Source organism: Balaenoptera physalus (assembly GCF_965194825.1).
Source record: "Balaenoptera physalus genome assembly, chromosome: 7".
In the NCBI taxonomy this organism is placed as follows: Eukaryota; Metazoa; Chordata; class Mammalia; order Artiodactyla; family Balaenopteridae; genus Balaenoptera; species Balaenoptera physalus.
This window is the reverse complement of record NC_138886.1, coordinates 46,097,327-46,117,327: the sequence shown is the minus strand read 5'-3', so window position 1 is coordinate 46,117,327 and position 20,001 is coordinate 46,097,327. Positions and strand designations below refer to the sequence as shown.

At 34.7% G+C, this 20,001-nt stretch overlaps 1 pseudogene across 1 annotated transcript in view; it reads left to right on the top strand.

Moving 5' to 3' along the window:
- The window catches only part of LOC309664936 (SWI/SNF-related matrix-associated actin-dependent regulator of chromatin subfamily E member 1 pseudogene), a 35,188-nt pseudogene extending 15,187 nt beyond the window's left edge, over positions 1-20,001 (top strand). Inside the window, exon 1 of the transcript in view lies at positions 1-20,001. This exon is cut by the window's left edge and continues 15,187 nt beyond it. The product of the transcript in view is annotated as an SWI/SNF-related matrix-associated actin-dependent regulator of chromatin subfamily E member 1 pseudogene (transcript).

The window sequence follows — 20,001 nt, the reverse complement described above, 5'->3', positions numbered from 1 at the left end:
TCAATCTTTAGACTGCTTATCAGTCTGCTTGCCAATTCATGGCTTTAAGACTCTACTTCCCTGTTCTCTCTTGCCATATTTTGCCACCTTCATTATTATCAGTATCATATAACAGGTAAAAGTACTAGTACTAGTAGTAACAGTAATCATATACTGTACACTTAATATCCCCATTTTAAAGATGAAAAAACTGAAGCATCGAGTGGTCAAGTACTTTAACCCCAAATCTTATAGCTTCCATTTGGGTCAGGAGTTAAAAACCAAGCAATCTGACTCCAGGGTTCTACTTTTTAACAAAACTATTCTTCTTCCCTATCCTAGAAGCCTAGTCACTGAGTTGCAAGGGTCTATCCACTTGTTTGTCTCCTTCAATGGTCTCTGAATTTCTTGAAGTCAGTGTCACAGTCTTTATCTTCAAATTCTCAATGCATGGCTTTGATCTCTTCATTCTCAGGTTTTTCAAGTAGGGATATGAGGAAAAGAACTTGCCAAATATAAGAAGCCTGATTAAAATTTAACTAGCATTCAAAAATATTGAGGACTAGGGAAGAAAGGAAGGATAGGTATTGTAAGTTTAAAATGTAATGAAGAATGAACTCATTCAGCTATTATGGAGTAGTTACTAAGGCTACACAATGTGTTAGTTGATCTAGGGGGCAAGATGGAATAAGAAGTATCTTAGTGGAATACTTTTTTCACAGTCACTTCTTATCCATTCTGAACAGTTATTTATGTGGCCTCTGCTACAATATGTATTCTAGGTAAATATCATATCTATGTATTTGCCATTAAGGTTGTAAAATTTCTGTGAATTGGGTGTGATTATTCCTGTTTACAGCTGTTGAATCTAGAGACAGAGGATTTCAGTGACTTATCCAAGTTCACATTTTTACTACACCAAAGCTCACTTCCACAAATATATAATTAAAGAGAAGAGAGAGAGAGAGAAAGACAGGAAGGAAGGAAGGAAGGAAGGAAGGAAGGAAGGAAGGGCGCGAGGGAGGGAGAGAGGCAGGGATTGTATACATTTGTATGTTTGTGTGTGTGACTGAGTATGTGTTAGTATGTGTGTATGTCCACCAGGTACCAATTGAGTCCTCCTATACTCTCTCTTCAGGTTGGGCCAAGGTTGGGGGTAGGGGCTGTGGCTGGTTGGCAGAAGTATGGAGTACTGGAGGAGAGTAGAGAGGGCAGAGTATTCTCCGCCTTCCTTCCAAAGAGATTGGGTCAGATTGGCTCACTCCCTCAAGCAATGTTCACTGTTTTCCTCAAAGCTGCTGACTCTGTTCAGGTCTATCTTCTCCACAGGCCTGGGGGTGGAAGGCTCAGGTCACTGAACACTGACCAGACCTTGTAGTTTCCCAATGCCTGCCCTTTGCAATTAATCTCTTTGTAAATAAAATTTTCTATATTAAGAGTGCCATGTGCTTACTGTGGGACCCAGACTGATGTATTGGGTGTTTGTGTGTTTATCAGTACACAATCATTACAGTTCTTCTACTAATTATTTCTCTACATTCTATAGCATCATGTCATTATAAATTTTATAGTGCAATTACTTGACTACAGTAGAACTCACAAAATAATGACAAAAAGTACAGATCTTCTATTAAGGTCCATAAGGTAATCTGTAATATTTTTGCTGGATACAGCCAATTGCTCACATATAAACAGAATCCTGTCCCTTAACATTAAGCAGATTTCTAGAGGAAAATGTCTTATAGTATTTGCAGCTAGGTTTCCTTTGGCTTTGAAAAGACCAAAGCTATTATTCTAAAGGGAGGCTAAGGGAGCAACAAGTGTTGCACTTTCAATTCCCAGATCAGCAGTGATGATAGCACAGCATTATTTACATCCACTTTCCAATAGATTCTGCTTAGCACTGTCAAGATCAAAGCTGAGCAAAACTCTCCCTTCTTACCACTTTGTCATCCTTACCCTTACAGGCATGAAAATGAAAATTCTTCCCTGTTATGGGGAGATAATGTTGCTATGGTTATAAAGGTAAAGTAGATTTATCACAATAATTGGGAGTATGATTCTCCATTATGGTTAGTGATTGCAGAGACGGTTGACATGAAAACATTAAATTTTATTTATTTTTCCCTCCTTTCCTCACCATTTCTTCAATTTCTTCTTCAACTTCATTGTGTACATACTAACGAAAGTTTATTTCCAGGATGATTAGGCATATCATAATTTGGAAATTTATATATTATATATTGCATATATTATATATACATATACCCTGATAGTGACAACATGATTTTTTACCTCTGTAAGGCTTTGGATGGAGTGCTTGAAGTGTGGAAGAATTTGGAATTAATGTTGAATAGGTCCATGACCTGCTCTTTCTTCAATGATGACGTATTTTAAGGCTTAAGTGATCCTATCACACCAAATTTATGATATACTATTCAAGAAAGTTGATCAGAATATAATTTTGGCTCATTATAGTGTAATAATAAGCTTTATAGTACAGTTTCACTGCACTGCTTGTGTTAAAGTGATAAAGAAAGTGAACTATATCTTTTTTTTTTCTTTTTTTTTTTGGCCAAAGTTAGATTTAACGACCTCTCATTTTCCCAGGACAGCCTCATTTATTAGATAACCAAATTCCTTTGGCTCTCTCTTATTTTCCCAATATAATTTAAAATCCATTTTCCCCCTTGATTTGCTAGCTATACATATCATTTTCCTGCCCACAATTCACATTCCATTAAAGAGTTGTGATTCTACAAGACACATTATACTGATACTCTGAACTAAAAACAGTGTTTCCTTGGCATATTTTCACTTGAAAATCTAAGGATATATTGCACACAGTTCAAATAGCTTCTGATTAAAGATAATAATCTCACCTAAGAGTTGAAAAAATTCATAAGTACATAATAAGAACATAATAGATTTATAAGTAATTTACTAAATTTAAAACACGCATGTCCGGAGTAACCTGTGTTTTTTCTAAATGATGTAGCTTTTCTCCAAATTGATGCTTGTGTGTATTGCAGTTGTGAAGAGAGACTCTGGTACACCCCAATCCTGCTCTCCCTCTGCCCCCTAACATTTCATGCTCTATTTTCAGGGTGTGTAATAGGATTGCACTTATTCTCTCCTCCCTAGCCTCAGTGCTAAACAAGGAGTTGGGAGTGGAAAGGAGGTGTGCTTCTTTTGGTTGAGTATTTATTTGTCTCTGTGAGACATTCCAGAGATCTCTGTTTCCATTTGTTACCATGACTAGCTGCATTCGAGACAGTCCCTGATATCCTTGATCCTTGAATGATTATAGTGAGCATATCCTTCTGTTCACCTACAATGGATATATAACTTAATGGGGAAAATATACATTTGTAGTTTTAAGTCACTAAAATGTAGGATTGTTTGCTACAGCAGAATAATTCACCAATCCTAATTAATACAGAGGCAAAACACAGAAAAAAAAAGTGAAAAACATTCTTGGCAAAGACAGATCCTGATAAGCTAGGGAAGGAGGAAGATATGCCTTTAAGAGGAGTGCTAAAAGCAGGATTTATGAAAGATGCTTCCAGGACACACTTACAAAATAAAGAAGTTGTAACTACACAGCTTTTATATGAAATGATTAGATAAAGGTTTAATTGATGGCTAAGACTCATCCATTGTCCAGATGGATTTTGACAGAGATTGCAGAAGAACATTTATGATGTCTGTGAGTCCTCTTAAAGGCATAGCTAAGAGACTGTAAACCTCAGTATGAAAGGGCCATTTCCTTTAAGAAGAACAGATGCCTGATCTGATTAAGTCCAACAAGTGCAGATTATCAAACCATTAGACAGATTTTAAGAAAGACTAACTGAAATGAATTTATACTTTACATAATTTAAATGCTTTATCTGCCTGATTCTGGATCAATTCAACAAACTAAATTTATATTTTATAATATATTCTATTAATTTCTGAAACTTTTTATCTTACCATTTTGTAACATCTATATCTATGGAATTTTATAAGTATATACTACCATTTCTAGGTTTTCTTTTCTCATCTTATATACTTAATAGTGTATGCAAATTTTTTCTAATAATAACTAAATTATTTTTATGGGGACTTGGTATTATAAGAAGTCATTAATTTTACATCATTAAGCTTGGTAAGCCAAACATTTTAGAGGTGAATATTTTTAAATTTTGTATTAGACAAGTGTGAGTCAGTATATACTATGAAATATTTAGCACTTGATCATGACTATTTAGTTTTAAGTATTTTACACAAATGAACTAATCAGCAGAATGACTTACTACTACCACATAAAAGGAAGAAAAACATAATATCAAAGTATAAACCTTTATTAATAAGCATATTTCAAACTTGTTTCATAAAGATATATTAATAATAAGCTAATACACTATTGGTTTATATTGTTTCCATAAAAATTGAAGATGGGCTCTACAGTTCAAATCCAACCCCTTTCTTCTTAATCAAATGCTAATCTGCATATATGAGACCATTAGATAAGTACCACTCAAGGCCCAGTGAGGAATGGAGTGTTCTCCAACCTCTTATGTCATTTTTCCTTGGCTGAAAGAAAAATTATAATTTGAGCAATTTGACCTGCATGTGACTGCCGTGACAAGGAAAGCCCCTTTAGGGCTACCAAACATCCTATTTCCAAAAGACCAGTCCTACTTAGCATGAAATATTCCATATTATACAGGAACCCTAGATAAAACACCAGCACATCTATTCAGCATGAAATCTTTTTTTTTTCCTTCTCCTACACATGTCATTTGTAATTTGTTTAGTGTAACAAGGTAGATATGGGCATAATATTTGAACATATGAGAATCTTTTTTCTTTCACATTATATTATAGTGATCATTAATATTATACTCAAGATTTGAAAAAATACATATGTATGTACTCCAACAACTTAAATACATTTATGATTCTATTATTCTTTAGTCTAGATGTCATTTTTCCTGATTTCACATGTCAGGGTATGAGATGAGAGGGAAGGTATACAGGTCTTTTTCAGTACCACCTACATACTGTCAGTGCCAGAAGTAAGACAAAATCTACACAAGGTGGAGAGTTTTACACATATATACAGCAAGGTAAAATAATAATGTGAAAGTTTCTAAGAAAATGAGAACAGACGTTTAAAAACAATTCATGGGGGATCAACTTTGGGAATGGTGAAGTGAGGACCTCAGTCATAGTCCTCCCACAAAAAACAATGAAAATACTAGCAAAAGCCCTAAAATTATTTCAGAACTCTGGAAATTACCCAAAACTACAGAACAAACTGGAAATCTTCTATCAAACAGCAACTGCCAACCTTAGTAGCACAGCAGGATCTGTGATGCTTTAACTTCCTCTTTCCCTAGCATAGTGACACAGTAATCATAAAATAAACAAACAACCTACCTCCCAAAAAAACAGTTTTCTTTCAGCCAACAGAAAGGACTGACCCACTGAACCATTCTGTAATTCTGTTAAATGTAACATCCCCAGAAGCACAGTCAATATTGTGCCCAAATTTGAAGCTCCCTGGAAAATATCCCTTCTGGGGTGTTATGGCTATTTGATTTAATTCAGAGTTCAACAAAGTTCTATGTCAAGGATATTACCAAAACAATACAGTTTTGCTGGCAATATCACTGGTGTCTAAGACTGTGATTTCAGGCAATCAAACAAGATCTCTGCCAGGAATTTCTGAATGAAATGATCACAGGGAACTTTGAAAAACTCCCACAGGAATCTTAAAGGCAGCATATGTGCACAAGGCTATGTAAATGCCCAGGACAGACTTGGGAAAAAATAGAAAGCCCCACACATCTCTAGCAGACGTTGAGGTGTTGAGGCCCTATGTAAGCAGGAAGTGAAAGTTAAAGCTGTATTGTAAACTGCCTGAAGTTTAAATCATACCTTCTCACACAAATTCTTTTGACAGAGAGTGAAAGAAATAAAGGTAAGGTATTTTAGAAAATCTTCTGATCAATCACTGTTTCTGAGAATCTGATTTGGAAAATCTTCTGACCAATCACTGACTAAATTATACTGACCCTGGGCTGAATTTAGGAAGTTAGGCTTAAAATTAAAACAAGAACTTAAAAAAATTCTAGTAGATTTCAGTGACTGCACAACACAGGGAATATAAAAATCTACAGATCTAGTCTGAGAAAGTTATTTGAAAAGCAGCAACAACAAAACAATGAAAAAACAACAACATAAATAGCATCAAAAAAAAAAAAACCTCTGGGGGAATGAGGAAGAATCTGAAACCAAAGTTACATTATATTATCTAAAATAACCAGTTTTCAATGTCAAATACAAGTCATACAAAATAATTGGAAAGTATGCCATATAGAAAAAAGAAAAAGTAAAAGTAGACAATGGAAAGTTTTTATGAGAAGGGCTGGATTTTGAAGGTAGTAGTTAAAGCCTTTAAATGAACCACCATAAATATGCTCAAAGAACTAAAAAATACCATATTTTAAAAAGTAAAGAAAGTATAATAACAACCTGTCATCAAATAGAGAATATCAATAAAGTGATAGAAATTATAAAATGAAACCAAAAAGAAATTTGGAGTTAAAAAGTACAATAGCTGAAATCTGAAATACGGATTCTCAACAACATATTTGATCCACCAAAAGAAAGAATCAGTGAACTTTAAAAGATGTCAGTAGAGATTATGCAGTCTGAGTAGCAGAAAGGAAAGAAGTGAGGTGACCTGAACAGGGCCTCAGTGATGTGTGACACTGTCAAACATACTAACACATATAACAACAGACAGAGAAAAAGGAGCTGAGGGAATATTTGAAGAAATAATGGCCAAAAACTTCCCAAATTTGATGAAAGGTGTGAATCTACATTTAAGAAGCTCCATGATCTCCAAGTAGCATAAACTCAAAGAGCTTCATACCTAGACTTATCATAGTCAAACTGACAAAATTCAAAGAAAAGCAGAAACTTAGGAAAGCAGCAAGAGAAGAATATACCTTATTATATACAAGAAACTCTCAGTAAGGTTAACACCTGACTTCCCAACCACAGAGGCCAGAAGATAATAGGATAACACATCGAAGTGTAGAAATTAAAAGACTGTCAACCAAGAATTCTATATCCAGCAAAACTATCCTTCATAAATGAAAAAGGAATAAAGAAACTTCTAGATTAGCAAAAATTTAAGAGAATTTGTTGCTAACAGACTTCCATGAAATACCAGGTTGAAATGTAAGGAAACTACATAGTAACTAAAATTCACACAAAGAAATAACAAACACTCATAAAAGGTAACTATATAGGTAAATATAAAAGGAGAGTACAAACATACTTTTGTTTGTAACTTTTGTATTCTCCTATCTGATTAAAAAATGACTACATAAAACAATAATTATAACACTGTATTCATGGGCTTATAATATATTAGGATATAATTTGCATGACAATAATAATACAAAGATGGGGAGAGGGAAGAAAAGTATCTTGGGTCAAAGTCTTGTATACTATTGAAATTAAGTTAGTATTGATCTGAACTAGACTATTATAAATTCAGATGCTAATTGTAATCTACAGATCAGCCACCGAGAAAATAAATAATTAAAAAACCACACACATGGAAATTTAAATGATACATAGAAATTTAAATGATATATGAAAAAGTGTCTATTTAATACTAAATTTATAATAATCAAGGAATAGATGAACAAAAGCCATATAGAACATACAGAATACAAATAGCATGATGCCTGACATAAATACTATCATCTCAGTAATTACCTTAAATGTAAATGAATTAAACACTCCAATCAAAAGACAGAGATTGATGAAATGAGGGGAAAAAAGGCCAAGATACACTATATTAAAAGACACATTGCTTGAAAGTGAAAAAATGAAAGAAATATACTATCCAAGTAGTAACTGCCATGGTCTAAATGTCTGCGTCCCCCTCAGATTCATAAGGTGAAGTCCTAACTTCCAAAGGTGATGGTATTAGTAAGTGAAGCATTTGGGAGGTGTCTTATTCATGAGAGTGGAACCCTCATGAATGGGATTAGTGCCTTATGAAAGAGGCTCCAGAGAGATCCTTAGCCCCTTTCTCCATGTGAGAATGCAATGAGAAGTCTGCAACCTGGAAGACAGCCCTCACCTGACCATGCTGAAACCCTGAACTCAGACTTCTAGTCTCCAAACTGTGAGAAATAAATTTTCTGTTGTTTATAAGCAACTCAGTCTATGATATTTTGTTACAGCAGCCTGAATAGACTAAGATGGTAAACAAAAGAGAGCTGGAGTGGCTATATTAATTCAGACAAAATACACTTTAAAACAAAACAGTGTTTCTGCAGGTAGAGACTTTTCATAAGGACAAAAGGATTATGACAATTACGTGTCTACCTAGAAACAGCTCTCCAAATTACATTAAGCAAAAACAGACAGAACTGAGGAAGAAATAGACAATAATAATTGGAGATTTGAATACAACACTTTCTATAAAGGATAAAACTAGCAAAAGCTCAACAAGATATAAAAGACTTGAAAAGCACAATAACTAGACCTAATAGACATTTACAGAACACCTTATCCAACAATAGTAGAATGCACATTCTTTTCAAGTGTACATGAAATATTATCCAGCATATAGATCGTACATTATGCCATAAAACAAACGTCACTACATTTGTTTGAAATGATAAAAAGTTGTTTTATTTTTATTTTTTAAAGTATGTTTTATGACTACAAGGAAATTGAATGGAAATCAGCAATTATAAAATTTTTATGAAATAGTGAAAATTCACAAATACGTGGATATTACGCCATACACTATCAAATAAGCAATCAGTCAAGAAGGAAACCACAAGGAAAATAGAAAATACTTTGAGAAGAATGAAAACAAAAACACAATTTTACCAAAGCTGATGAGATGCAGCTAAAGGAGTGTTTTAGATGGAAATTCACAGCTTTTACCACTTATATTTAAAAAAAGAAGAGAAAGGTCTCATATCAATAACCTTCCAATTTAAGAAACTAGAATAATAAGAGCAAACTGAATGGAAAACAAAGAGAAAAAAGTGAATAATAAAGATTAGAACAGAAATCAATAAAATGGAGAATAGAAAACAATAGAGAAAATCAACAAATCTAAAAATTGCCTATTTAAAAAGATAGGCAAAGTTGACAAACCTTCAACTAGACTGCTTAAGAACAGAAGGGAAAAGATACAAATTATTCAAATCACAAATGAGACTGGGGGCATCATGACCAGCCTTACAGAGATTAAAAAACAATTGTAAGATGTACTATGAACAACTATATGCCAACAAATTAGATAACTCAGATGAAAAAAAATTCTAGAAAGACATCTGGTAGATCTGTAATAAGTAAAGAGATTGAATTAGTATTTAAAATATTTCGTAAAAGAAAAACTCAGTACCAGATGGCGTTACCAATGAATTCTACCAAACATTTAAAGGAGAACTAATATTAATTTTTCACAAACTCTTTTAAACTTCTCAAATTATTGTATGAGGTCAGTATGACCCTGACATCCAAACCAGACAAAGACATCACAGAAAAAACAGAAAGACAGATAGATGAAAGAAGGAAAGAAAGAAAGAAAGAAAGAAAGAAAACTACACATCAATAGAAAGGTGAGCAGTTTTGCAGGATACTAGATCAACATAAAAAAATCAATATATTTCTATACACTAAAAGTAGGCAATCCAAAAACAAAATTAAGAACAGAATTCCATGTAAAATAGCATCAGAAACGACGTAGGAATCAATTTAATCAAAGAAGCGCAAGACTTACACACTGAAAACTACAAGACACTGTTGAAAAATATTTTTAACAATTAAAATAAATGAAAGCCATCCTATGCTCATGGATCAGAAAACTTAATATTATTAAGATGATAATACTCCAGTTGATCTACAGATTCAATAAAAAGCCTTTTAAAATCCCAACTGGTTTATTTTTTATGGAAATAGACACTTCGATTTTAAAATTCATATAGGAATTCAAGGGGCCAAGATAGTCAAAACAATCTTGAAAAAGAACAAAATTGGAAAACTCAGACTTCTTGATTTCAAAACTTAGTTTAAAAACTACAGTAATCAAGACAGCATGGTACTGGCACAAGGACAGACATAGACCAATGGAATAAAATTGAAAGTCCAGGGCTTCCCTGGTGGTGCAGTGGTTGAGAATCTGCCTGCCAATGCAGGGGACACGGGTTCGAGCCCTGGTCTGGGAAGATCCCACGTGCCGCGGAGCAACTAGGCCCATGAGCCACAACTACTGAGCCTGTGCGTCTGGAGTCTGTGCTCCGCAACAAGAGAGACCGCGATAGTGAGAGGCCTGCGCACCGCAATGAAGAGTGGCCCCCACTTGCCGCAACTAGAGAAAGCCCTTGCACAGAAACGAAGACCCAACACAGCCAAAAATTAATTAATTAATTAATTTTTAAAAAAATTTGAAAGTCCAGAAATAATCCTTACATTTATCATCAACTGATTTTCAACAATGTCAAGACTATCAAATAGGGAAAGAAAAGTCTTTTCAAAAAATGGTGCAGGGTCAGCTAGATATCTTCATGAAAATGAATGAATTTGATTGACATTTATCTCACACAGTATAAAAAAATTAACTCAAACTGGATTATATACTAAATTTACCACTAAAACTATATTCTTGGAAGAAAACATATGCATAAATCATTATGACCTTGGGATAAGTAATGGTATCTTAAGACACAAAAGCACAAATGACAAGAGGAAAAATAAGTAACCTGGGCTCATCAAAATTAAACACTTTCATGTTTTAAAGGACACCATAAAGAAAGTGAAAATACAAACCATAGAATGGGAGAAAATATCTAACAAGGGACTTGCATCCAAAAGGTATAAAGAACTCTTACAAATCAATAATAAAAAGAAAACTACCCCAATTTTAAAATGGGCTAAAGCTTCAAATAGATATTTTTCCAAAGAATATATTCAGATGGCCTATAAGCACGTGAAAAGTTATTTAACACCATTAGTTAGTAGGGAAATGGAAATTGAAATTACAGTGCAATACTAATTCACATTGACTAGGATGGTTATAATAAAAAACAGACAGTAACAAATGTTAGAGAGGATGTGGAGAAGTTAACACATACACTGCTGGTGTATCATACACTGCTGGTAGGAATGTAAAATGAGGTGATGACTTGGAAAACCTTTCTTCAAAACGTTAAATACAGAAATAACATGTGACCCCAACTGTATTCCCAAGTATGTGACCAAGCAAAATAAAAAATTATTCCACACAATACTTGAGCATGATAGTTCACAGAATTACTTATAATATCTAAGAAACAGAAACAAGACAAATGTCCATCAACTGATAAATGTCTAAACGTTAAGTGGTACATCCACACAATGGAATATATCACAAATAAAAAATGACAAAGTACTGATACATACTACAACATGGGTGAATCTTGAAAGTATTGTAATAAGTGAAAGAAACTAGTAACAAAACATTGTGTATTTTATAATTCCATTTAAATGAAATATCTAGAATAGGCAAATCTATAAAGACAGAAAGTAAACTCATAGTTCACTAGGGTTGGGGTGGTATTGGGAGGAAATGGGTGGTGACTGCTAAGAGATACAGGGTTTTTTTCTGGAATAATGAATATGTTCAAAACTTAGATGTAGTGATGGTTGCCTAAATCTATGACTGTACTAAACCCATGGAACAGTACTCTTTGAATGGCGCATTTTGTGGTATATGAATTGTATTTCAATAAAGATGTTAACAATTCATGGATAAATCTTAAATCTTTAATCTTCCATATTATGGTTGAAATCAATGCACTTAAGCTTGAGTAAATATAATATTAATATAATAACAATAATAATAATAATAAAATAGCCACCCTTTATTGACTGCTTGGTACAACAACCACGTGAGTATCAGGCAGTGATTTTAGTACATTAAGTCTGATTTTTAAGATGCTTAGCAGAATGGATAACATTAGTCAACATATTACAGATGAGCAAATGGAATGTCATATAGATTAAGTCAGGAGGTCACAGCTAATTATCTGATAAATGGTAGAGCCAGGATATAAAATCAGTATAAGGCCCGTGTACTTTCCTTGTTCCATCTGGCCTTGACAAATGCCTACAGCAATATTTCATAAAATGTATTTGCAGGATACTAGTGCCAATAATAGCTCTAGATTTTGTATTTTAAAAGGATTGCATGGTTAAGACTGAGAAACACGGATCCAAAAAAAAATTATAACATATTGTATTGAGAGTCTATAATAAAGACACTAATCTAATTCATTCTGTATAGATGAGCATACGAGCCCATATTAAGACAAATGATTTTCCTAGCATTTCCTCATCTATGGCAGCACAAAAATTGCCTTTCGAATAGGTGGTTTATTCCACTATATCAGCCTTATATCAAGGGCAATGGCTTAGTTAGATTCGTGGAGTACAATATTATGTTTTTGGACAATTAGCAACATGATCACCACTCTCTTCAAAATGAGTTACTTCACCTCTTACTACATATTTACACGTTACTATGGTGCTGGCTTCACCCTATTCAAACAAAAATGATACATTTTTTCTTGAATACCTTGTCAGGCATGCATGAATATAGGCAATCTCTAGCATTCTGATTCCATCAGGTAATGAGGAACTTTCATAACAAAGGCTAGAAAAGCTCTGGACTTGAGATCCTCTCTTGCCTACATAGAAAAATGAGGCTGGATATTTAACATGCACTCGTATGCCCAGTGAAATGTGCTAAGTATATGTCACTTATTTTTCCAAAATAAATGAATAAAATGTTTAAAACTTTAACTGTAAATCCAATGAAACACCTACCATTCCTTATTCCAATATTTCCTACTCATCACAGCTATATTAATCATTGAAGCCCAGTCTGACCAGTAATCAGTCACCTACTCAATAACCATGCATGGTTTTTCTATTGTCTGCAATACAAAATCCAAATCCCTTAGCCTGTCATTTATGATTTTTCCCAACAGATGGCCCCAGGCTTATTCACTATTCACACCTAATTTCCAGAAAACATCACAACTTGCTATTCTTCTAAATGAGACCCATACTTTATAATTGCTGGATCTTTGCTCGTATTTTTTCCTATGCTCAAAATTCTTTGTTTTCCCCACTGCTTAGCAAAATTAGAATCACTTTTCATCCCAAAGGCAACTTCCATGATAAATTTGTTCTTAATTCCCAAATCAGAAATAAGTTGTACTTTTTCTGAATTCTTTGGAAAATATTTTATAAAACTCATCTAATACATTTACACTCATAATCTTATTTTACTTTGCTAAAATCCAAGAGGAAAGAACTTACACTCAAGCCTCCACTATTATGCTACTGAAGAAACTGATGGTTAGAAAATAGCCCCAGGTGAAGCATATACCAAAGACCAGAAATTGGATTAAAAATAATTTAGCTAAATCCAAAGTGTGAGCTTTGCGATAATGATAGTAGGTGACTTTTATTTTTTTTTCTTTGTCATGCCAATTGTATTTTAGGCCTGTTCTCTTTACTTGTAAAAACAATTCTTTCTTGAAGCTCTTTACTTTCTGGCTCTGGGACCTGATTTTCCTCCCATATCATGTATATTCTTTCTCAGTTTCTTTTTCAAATTTTTTTTACCTCGTCTCAATCCCTAATTCTTGTAATGTCCCAACCTTGGACTCTTGCTCTTCTTTATTTATACTCACTGTGATAGTTTTAAATACTATCTATGTACTTGTGACTCGAAGATTTACATATCCAACTCCAATCTCTCTGCTGAGCTATGGACTAAAATATTCAACCACCTGCTCAGAACCTCCATTTGGATGTCTAATTTAAACTATTCAAAGGAGATCCTCTCTTTGTCTCCCCTATCAAAGTACATTCCTATACCTTCTCTCTTACCATATCACCAAACAGCATACAGTCTGTCCAGTAGTTCAAACTGAAAACCAGCAATGAACCTTGATTCCTCTTTCTTTCACATTTACCATCAGTAAGTTCTGCTTGTACCATCACAGTGTCTCACCACTTCTTACCACCTAGATTCTTACTGGATTTATCGAAGCCACTACAAAATCTTGCCTAGAACTTATCAAGTTTCTGTAAACAGGTCCTCTTCTTTCAATCCTGCTCCAGTACTGAAAAGCTTCCATCTTCCACTCACCACCATTCTCAACCTCTCTAAGCTGACCTGAACAGACTGAATCATCAGGCTCCCTTGTATTCTAGATTGCATTTGGTTTTGGCCAATGGTGAGTGTGTGGGTGGGGCAACAGCAGGAGTTAGGAACAAGACCTTTCCATGCAGAGTGACTTGAGGTTGACCAGTCCCTGAATTTAAGGTCTTAATTTTTATCAGACACTCCTCTTCACACAGCTCTTTCTTTCCCCATTTCACTAACTGCTCCACTCCTCTGTGCTTCTGGGTCCAGTAGTGGTAAAAGCTCCCAAGTATTGGCCCTATTTTATTGCTCTATAGTTTACTAATTTGTTGTCTTTATAAACAGTCCTTTTATTAAGCTTTCCACAAAGTAGCTAAATTGAGTGTGGCATTTGTGTCCAGCAAGAACTCCAGGTGATACACTACCTATGGCTTGTGCTATATATACACCATCTATGGCTTGTGCTATACATATCAACAATAATTATCTTTAAAAAAACAAAAAGTGAAATCATGAAATTATTTCCTCTTGAAGCTCTTCTGAGACTTTCTAGTAAGGTCCAAATCTCTAACCATTGCCCTTAAAGCTTCTATGAGCTGGCTCTGGCCATGACTCCAGGTTCATCTCCCACTCTCCCCACTTTGATTCATTTCATTCCTGCTGTCTTGACTTTCCATTTTATTCCTCAAGCAAAAATATACCATACTGAGCTTATTTCTATCTCAGAGGCATTGCATCTTGCTAGTTCTTCCTGAAATGTTCCTCACACACAGGTGATCATTGCTTGCTTCTTCATTTTATTTAGGTGTTACTTAGACAGGCCTTCTTAACTACCCTTTCAAAAACAGTCCCCCATTCATATTTAATATCTAGTTGTTTGCCTGACTTTATTTTTCTCCTAGAATTTATCTCTACCCAAAATTGTATTTTATAGTTATTTGTTTATTTGAATATTGTCTGTTTCATTCACTAGAAGTTTCACAATGTCAAGAATTTTATGTTTCTTAGTTACTGTTATATTCAGAGTAAGAAAACAGTGACCGGAATATACTAGTGCTATGAAAAAAAAGAATGATTTGAGTGCATGAATGAATGAATAAATGAGGTAGTCAGGTAGGTACTATTACAGTCACCACTTTACAGACAAGGAACTGAGAGTTAGCTAGAAAATTGCAAACCTGAGAATACTGAACTATTTTAATAAAGGTAAGAACTATGTATTAATACACGTTTTATTTCCCTTAAGCCCTGACACAGTGCTTGAACATGGCAATCTCTCAACTGATTTATGTTCACTAATGATGGAGGCTTTTTAAAGAAGAGCAATGTGGCAGCAACATGCAGACTGGCTTCTGGAAGGGAAGCTGGTTAGAAATTTATCTTAGTACTATGCATGTATTTCCATATAGTCTCAGACAACATAAATTGATCATTAAAAAGGTACTTTAATAAAGGCATCTATGATTATTACAGTCAAGTATGAAGGCTTTACATATGTTTATTTACAATTGTTTACCTAGTTTGTAGATTATCCAGGCTTTGCTTGCTACTTGTCTTTTGGAAGATCTGCTTTTTGGACATTTCATGGTTCATTAATAAATTTATCAAAGAGTTTATGTAGGAAAAAAAAAACTATCAGAAATTCACTGCAGTCACTTTAAAATTTTTATTAGTAGCTCTGATACAAGCAAGTAACAGCATTTTAGAAATAAATGTGATATTATGTTATTTATGTAATATTATATTACCCTTGAATTCAGCTTTACAGCTATTTTGCAAACCTATACTGAATATATAATAGTTTATAATGTGATGTGTGGGAATTAAAAAATGTAGATATCAAACCCACTCTGTCTTATTGGTTAAGTAGTTAAGGAACACACATGAAGCAAGTAGATATGGATATCTACTAAGACAAGATGCTATGCAAGCCCACAGGATATACTGGATTAAGTGCAAAAAGTCGTGCAGAAGCTGCTTTAGAGGAAGAAAGTTGACAGAGACAGTCTCGCATGGAGAAAGGAAAACCTTACATGAGCATTCAGCCTGCTGAAGATCCGATGATTATGATGATGGCTTTTCAATGAAGCAAACAGCCATAGCCCGTTTCCAGAGAAACCACCGCCTCATCCGTGAAATCCTAAGTGAGAGTGTGGTGCCAGACGTTCGGTCAGTTGTCGTAACAGCTAGAATGCAGGTCCTCAAACGACAGGACCAGTCCTTAATGGTTCATCAGTGAAAACTAGAAGCTGAACTTCTTCAGATAGAGGAGTGACATCAAGAAAAGAAGAGGAAATGCCTGGAAAGCACAGATTCATTTAACAATGAACTTAAAAGCTTGTGTGGTTTGAAAGTAGAAGTGGATATGGAAAAAACTGCAGCTGAAATTGCACAGGCTGAGGAACAGGCTCACAAAAAGCAGGAAGAAAGGGAGAAAGAGGCAGCAGCGCAAGCTGAGCGCAGCCAGAGCAGTACTGTTCCTGAGGAGGAGCCAGCAGCTAATAAGACCGAAGAAAAGAAAGAAGACGAGAGCGTCCTAAAGGACACAGAGGAGACACTCCTTGAAGAAACGACAGAAAGCCAACAGAATGGTGAAGAAGGCATGTCTACTCCTGAGGACAAGGAGAGCGGGCAGGAGGGGGTGGACAGTCTGGCAGAGGAAGGGACCAGTGATAGTAACACGGGCTTGGAGAGCAACAGTGCAACCGTGGAGGAGCCACCAACGGATCCCGTACCAGAAGATGGGAGAAAAGGATGAATACTGCCTTGTTTTATGTGTTCTAAATACTTTTTTTTAAATGAAAAAATGTTTTTTGAGTTTAAAAAAAAAAATTTGCTTAGGTTCTCCAAGATCACCCTAATATGTTTTTCATGAATAATTCTGATTTGTTTTAACCAAATATTTACAACCATAGCATGTGACATTTATGTCTAGAGCAATGGAATTTTGTTGTGCTTTGTATGATTGTGAATTTGGTGATTCTGACACTCGTCTAGTTTCTACATTTTTTTTCCCTGAAAAATGAAGAAATAGCTACTAGTCCTTTTGTTACAATATTGTAAAACTACTTAGACCATGGTAATTCCATGAAATGAAGATACTTTCTAACCATAAAAACTTTAGGATTAAAAAATATCATTAGAAAATTAAGGATTTTAGGAACTATGCTCTCAGGTTAAGAATAGACTGGGATTCCCAAATCTAAGTCTAGTGCGCAACATCAGAAAAATAATGAAGAATAGAAAAGCCTTCTTTCTTAAGGGTACATAATGCCTTCATATATTTCTTTTATGTAATTCTATATTCTTATGTTTGTCTCAATGTAAAAGAGCCTCTAAAACAATTTTAAGCATTATTGTTCTTGGTCGGTAAATTGCTACTAATCATTCTACCAAAGGACAGAGTTTCTATTTTGTACAATGTCTATTACATTAAGATGTTAAAAAATACCATTATTGTGAGATATTTAGTGAACACTAAACTTAAAGGAATTCTCTAAGACTAAGTCAAATGAAGAAAGATTAAAGATAAAGACAAATTTGAATTCAATGTCATAATACCAATAAACACAAATTAGGAAATTTAAGTTGATACAGGTTAGAATCTACAATGAAAATATTAATACAGCAAATAGAACAGTGTTTAAAAAAAACTACAGAAAAGAAAATCAGATAGAAACAACTTTTAAATATATTTTTTTATTTTAGGAAAGTTTAGGAGTTGCAGAAATATTAGACTCCTTATATACCTCACACTCAGGTTCTCTATTGTTGAAATTACCATTACATTTCTCACAACTAATGAAGCATTATTATTAACTAAGGTTGATATTTTATTCAAATTTCCTTAGTTTTTGCCTCATGTCCTTTCTCTGCTCCATGACTGCATCCAGGATATCACATTATATTTAGTTTCCTCAGGCTTCTCTAGATTATGAGAGTTTCTTAGACTTTCCTTTTTTATTTGATTACTTTGAGAGTTTTGAGGAGTAGTCATCAAGTATATCATAAAATGTCCTTCAGTTTGGGCTTGTTTTATGTTTTTCTCATGGTTCCACAGTGTTTATGGATTTGGTAAGGAAGACCAAAGATGTAAATTGCCATTCTCATCACATCATATCAAGGGCACATGCTATTAACATGACTTTATTCCTGATATTAATCTTTTTTTCCTGGCAGAGGTAGTGTTTGTTAGGTTTTTTTCCCACTTGAAACTTTTCTTCTTTCTTTCCATGATATACTCATTAGTAGGAAGTTACTACAGTTAACTCTTGAATAATGTGGGGATAAGAGCCGCTGGTCCTTAGCACAGTCGAAAATCTGCCTATAACTTACAGTTGGCCCTCTGTATTTGTGGTTCCTCCATATCAGCAGTTCCTCCTTATCTATGGTTCTGCATCCAAGAATTCAACCAACTTTGGATCATGTAGAACCATAGTATTTACTATTGAAAAAAATCCATGTATAACTGGAATTGTGCAGTTCAAACCCATGTTGATCAGGGTCACACATGAGGGGTGAGACTTTATCCTTCACCTCCTTGGGAAGACAGTAGCTACATAATTTATTTGGAAATCTTCTGCATTGGAGATTTGTCTCTCTTTCTCATGTATCTTTTTGTTTAATCATTTATTTACATCAGTCCAGCAAAAGGATGTTTATTTTATACTTTGGGCTAGAATCCAAATCTACCATATTTATTTTATTGCTCAAATTGGTCCAGTTTAGAACCACTGAGAGTTTTTTCAGTTGGTTCCTGTGACCTTTGACATATCCCCACTGTTTTGTTTTGTTTTTTTTTTGAGTACTGTCTTACATTTTGGCATGACAAAACACTCAATGATTCATCTTGTATATTCCGTGCCTCTATATTCCCTTCCTTCAACTGGGAAAAGTTTTCAGAATTGTCTCCTTATGAATCCTTTTTCCCTAGATATTAAGCATTTGTTAAGATTCTGGATGGGTTTCAAGATGGCTATTCTCCCAATTTCCCAGCTAGCACCATCAAGGAATCCTTCTCATGTTCTCACCAGGAGAATTTGGTGGGTTCCTGGAGTAAAGGTATGAATAAGTGTGGGGCCCTCTTATGATTGCAGTCCCCAAGAGTTTCTCACTTTCAAGCTAGCCTGCACTCTGCCTCCAGCAGTTCCTCAAGATTACCATTTAAATGTTCCTACTAGTTTAAGGATTCTCATATTTTGTTCTCCAGGTAAGCAAATCTCTGGAGCTAAGTCTTTCTGGATGTGAATGTTTCTCTAAATTTGGGGGTTTCAGCTTGCCCTGTGATCTTTGTTCAATGATGGGTCAAAATATTATTGATTTTTAATATTTCTGGGTTTTTTATTATAAGGATGGGAGTTAGGAATTGATGCTGAAACCCAATCTCTGGAAATACTTATAACTCATACCATGACTGATCATTGACAAAATGTAGAATTCCTTAAATAATGAAATTAGTAATGTTATACTAATAGTCATGCTTTGAAATATATCTTCTAAAAATTTAGAAGGGCTTCCTTGGTGGTGCAGTGGTTGAGAATCTGCCTGCCAATGCAGGGGACACGGGTTCGAGCCCTGGTCTGGGAAGATCCCACATGCTGCGGAGCAACTGGGCCCGTGAGCCACAACTGCTGAGCCTGCGCGTCTGGAGCCTGTGCTCTGCAACAAGAGAGGCCGCGACAGTGAGAGGCCCACGCACCGCGATGAAGAGTGGCCCCTGCTCACCGCAACTAGAGAAAGCCCTCGCACAGAAACGAAGACCCAACACAGCCAAAAATAAATAAATAAAT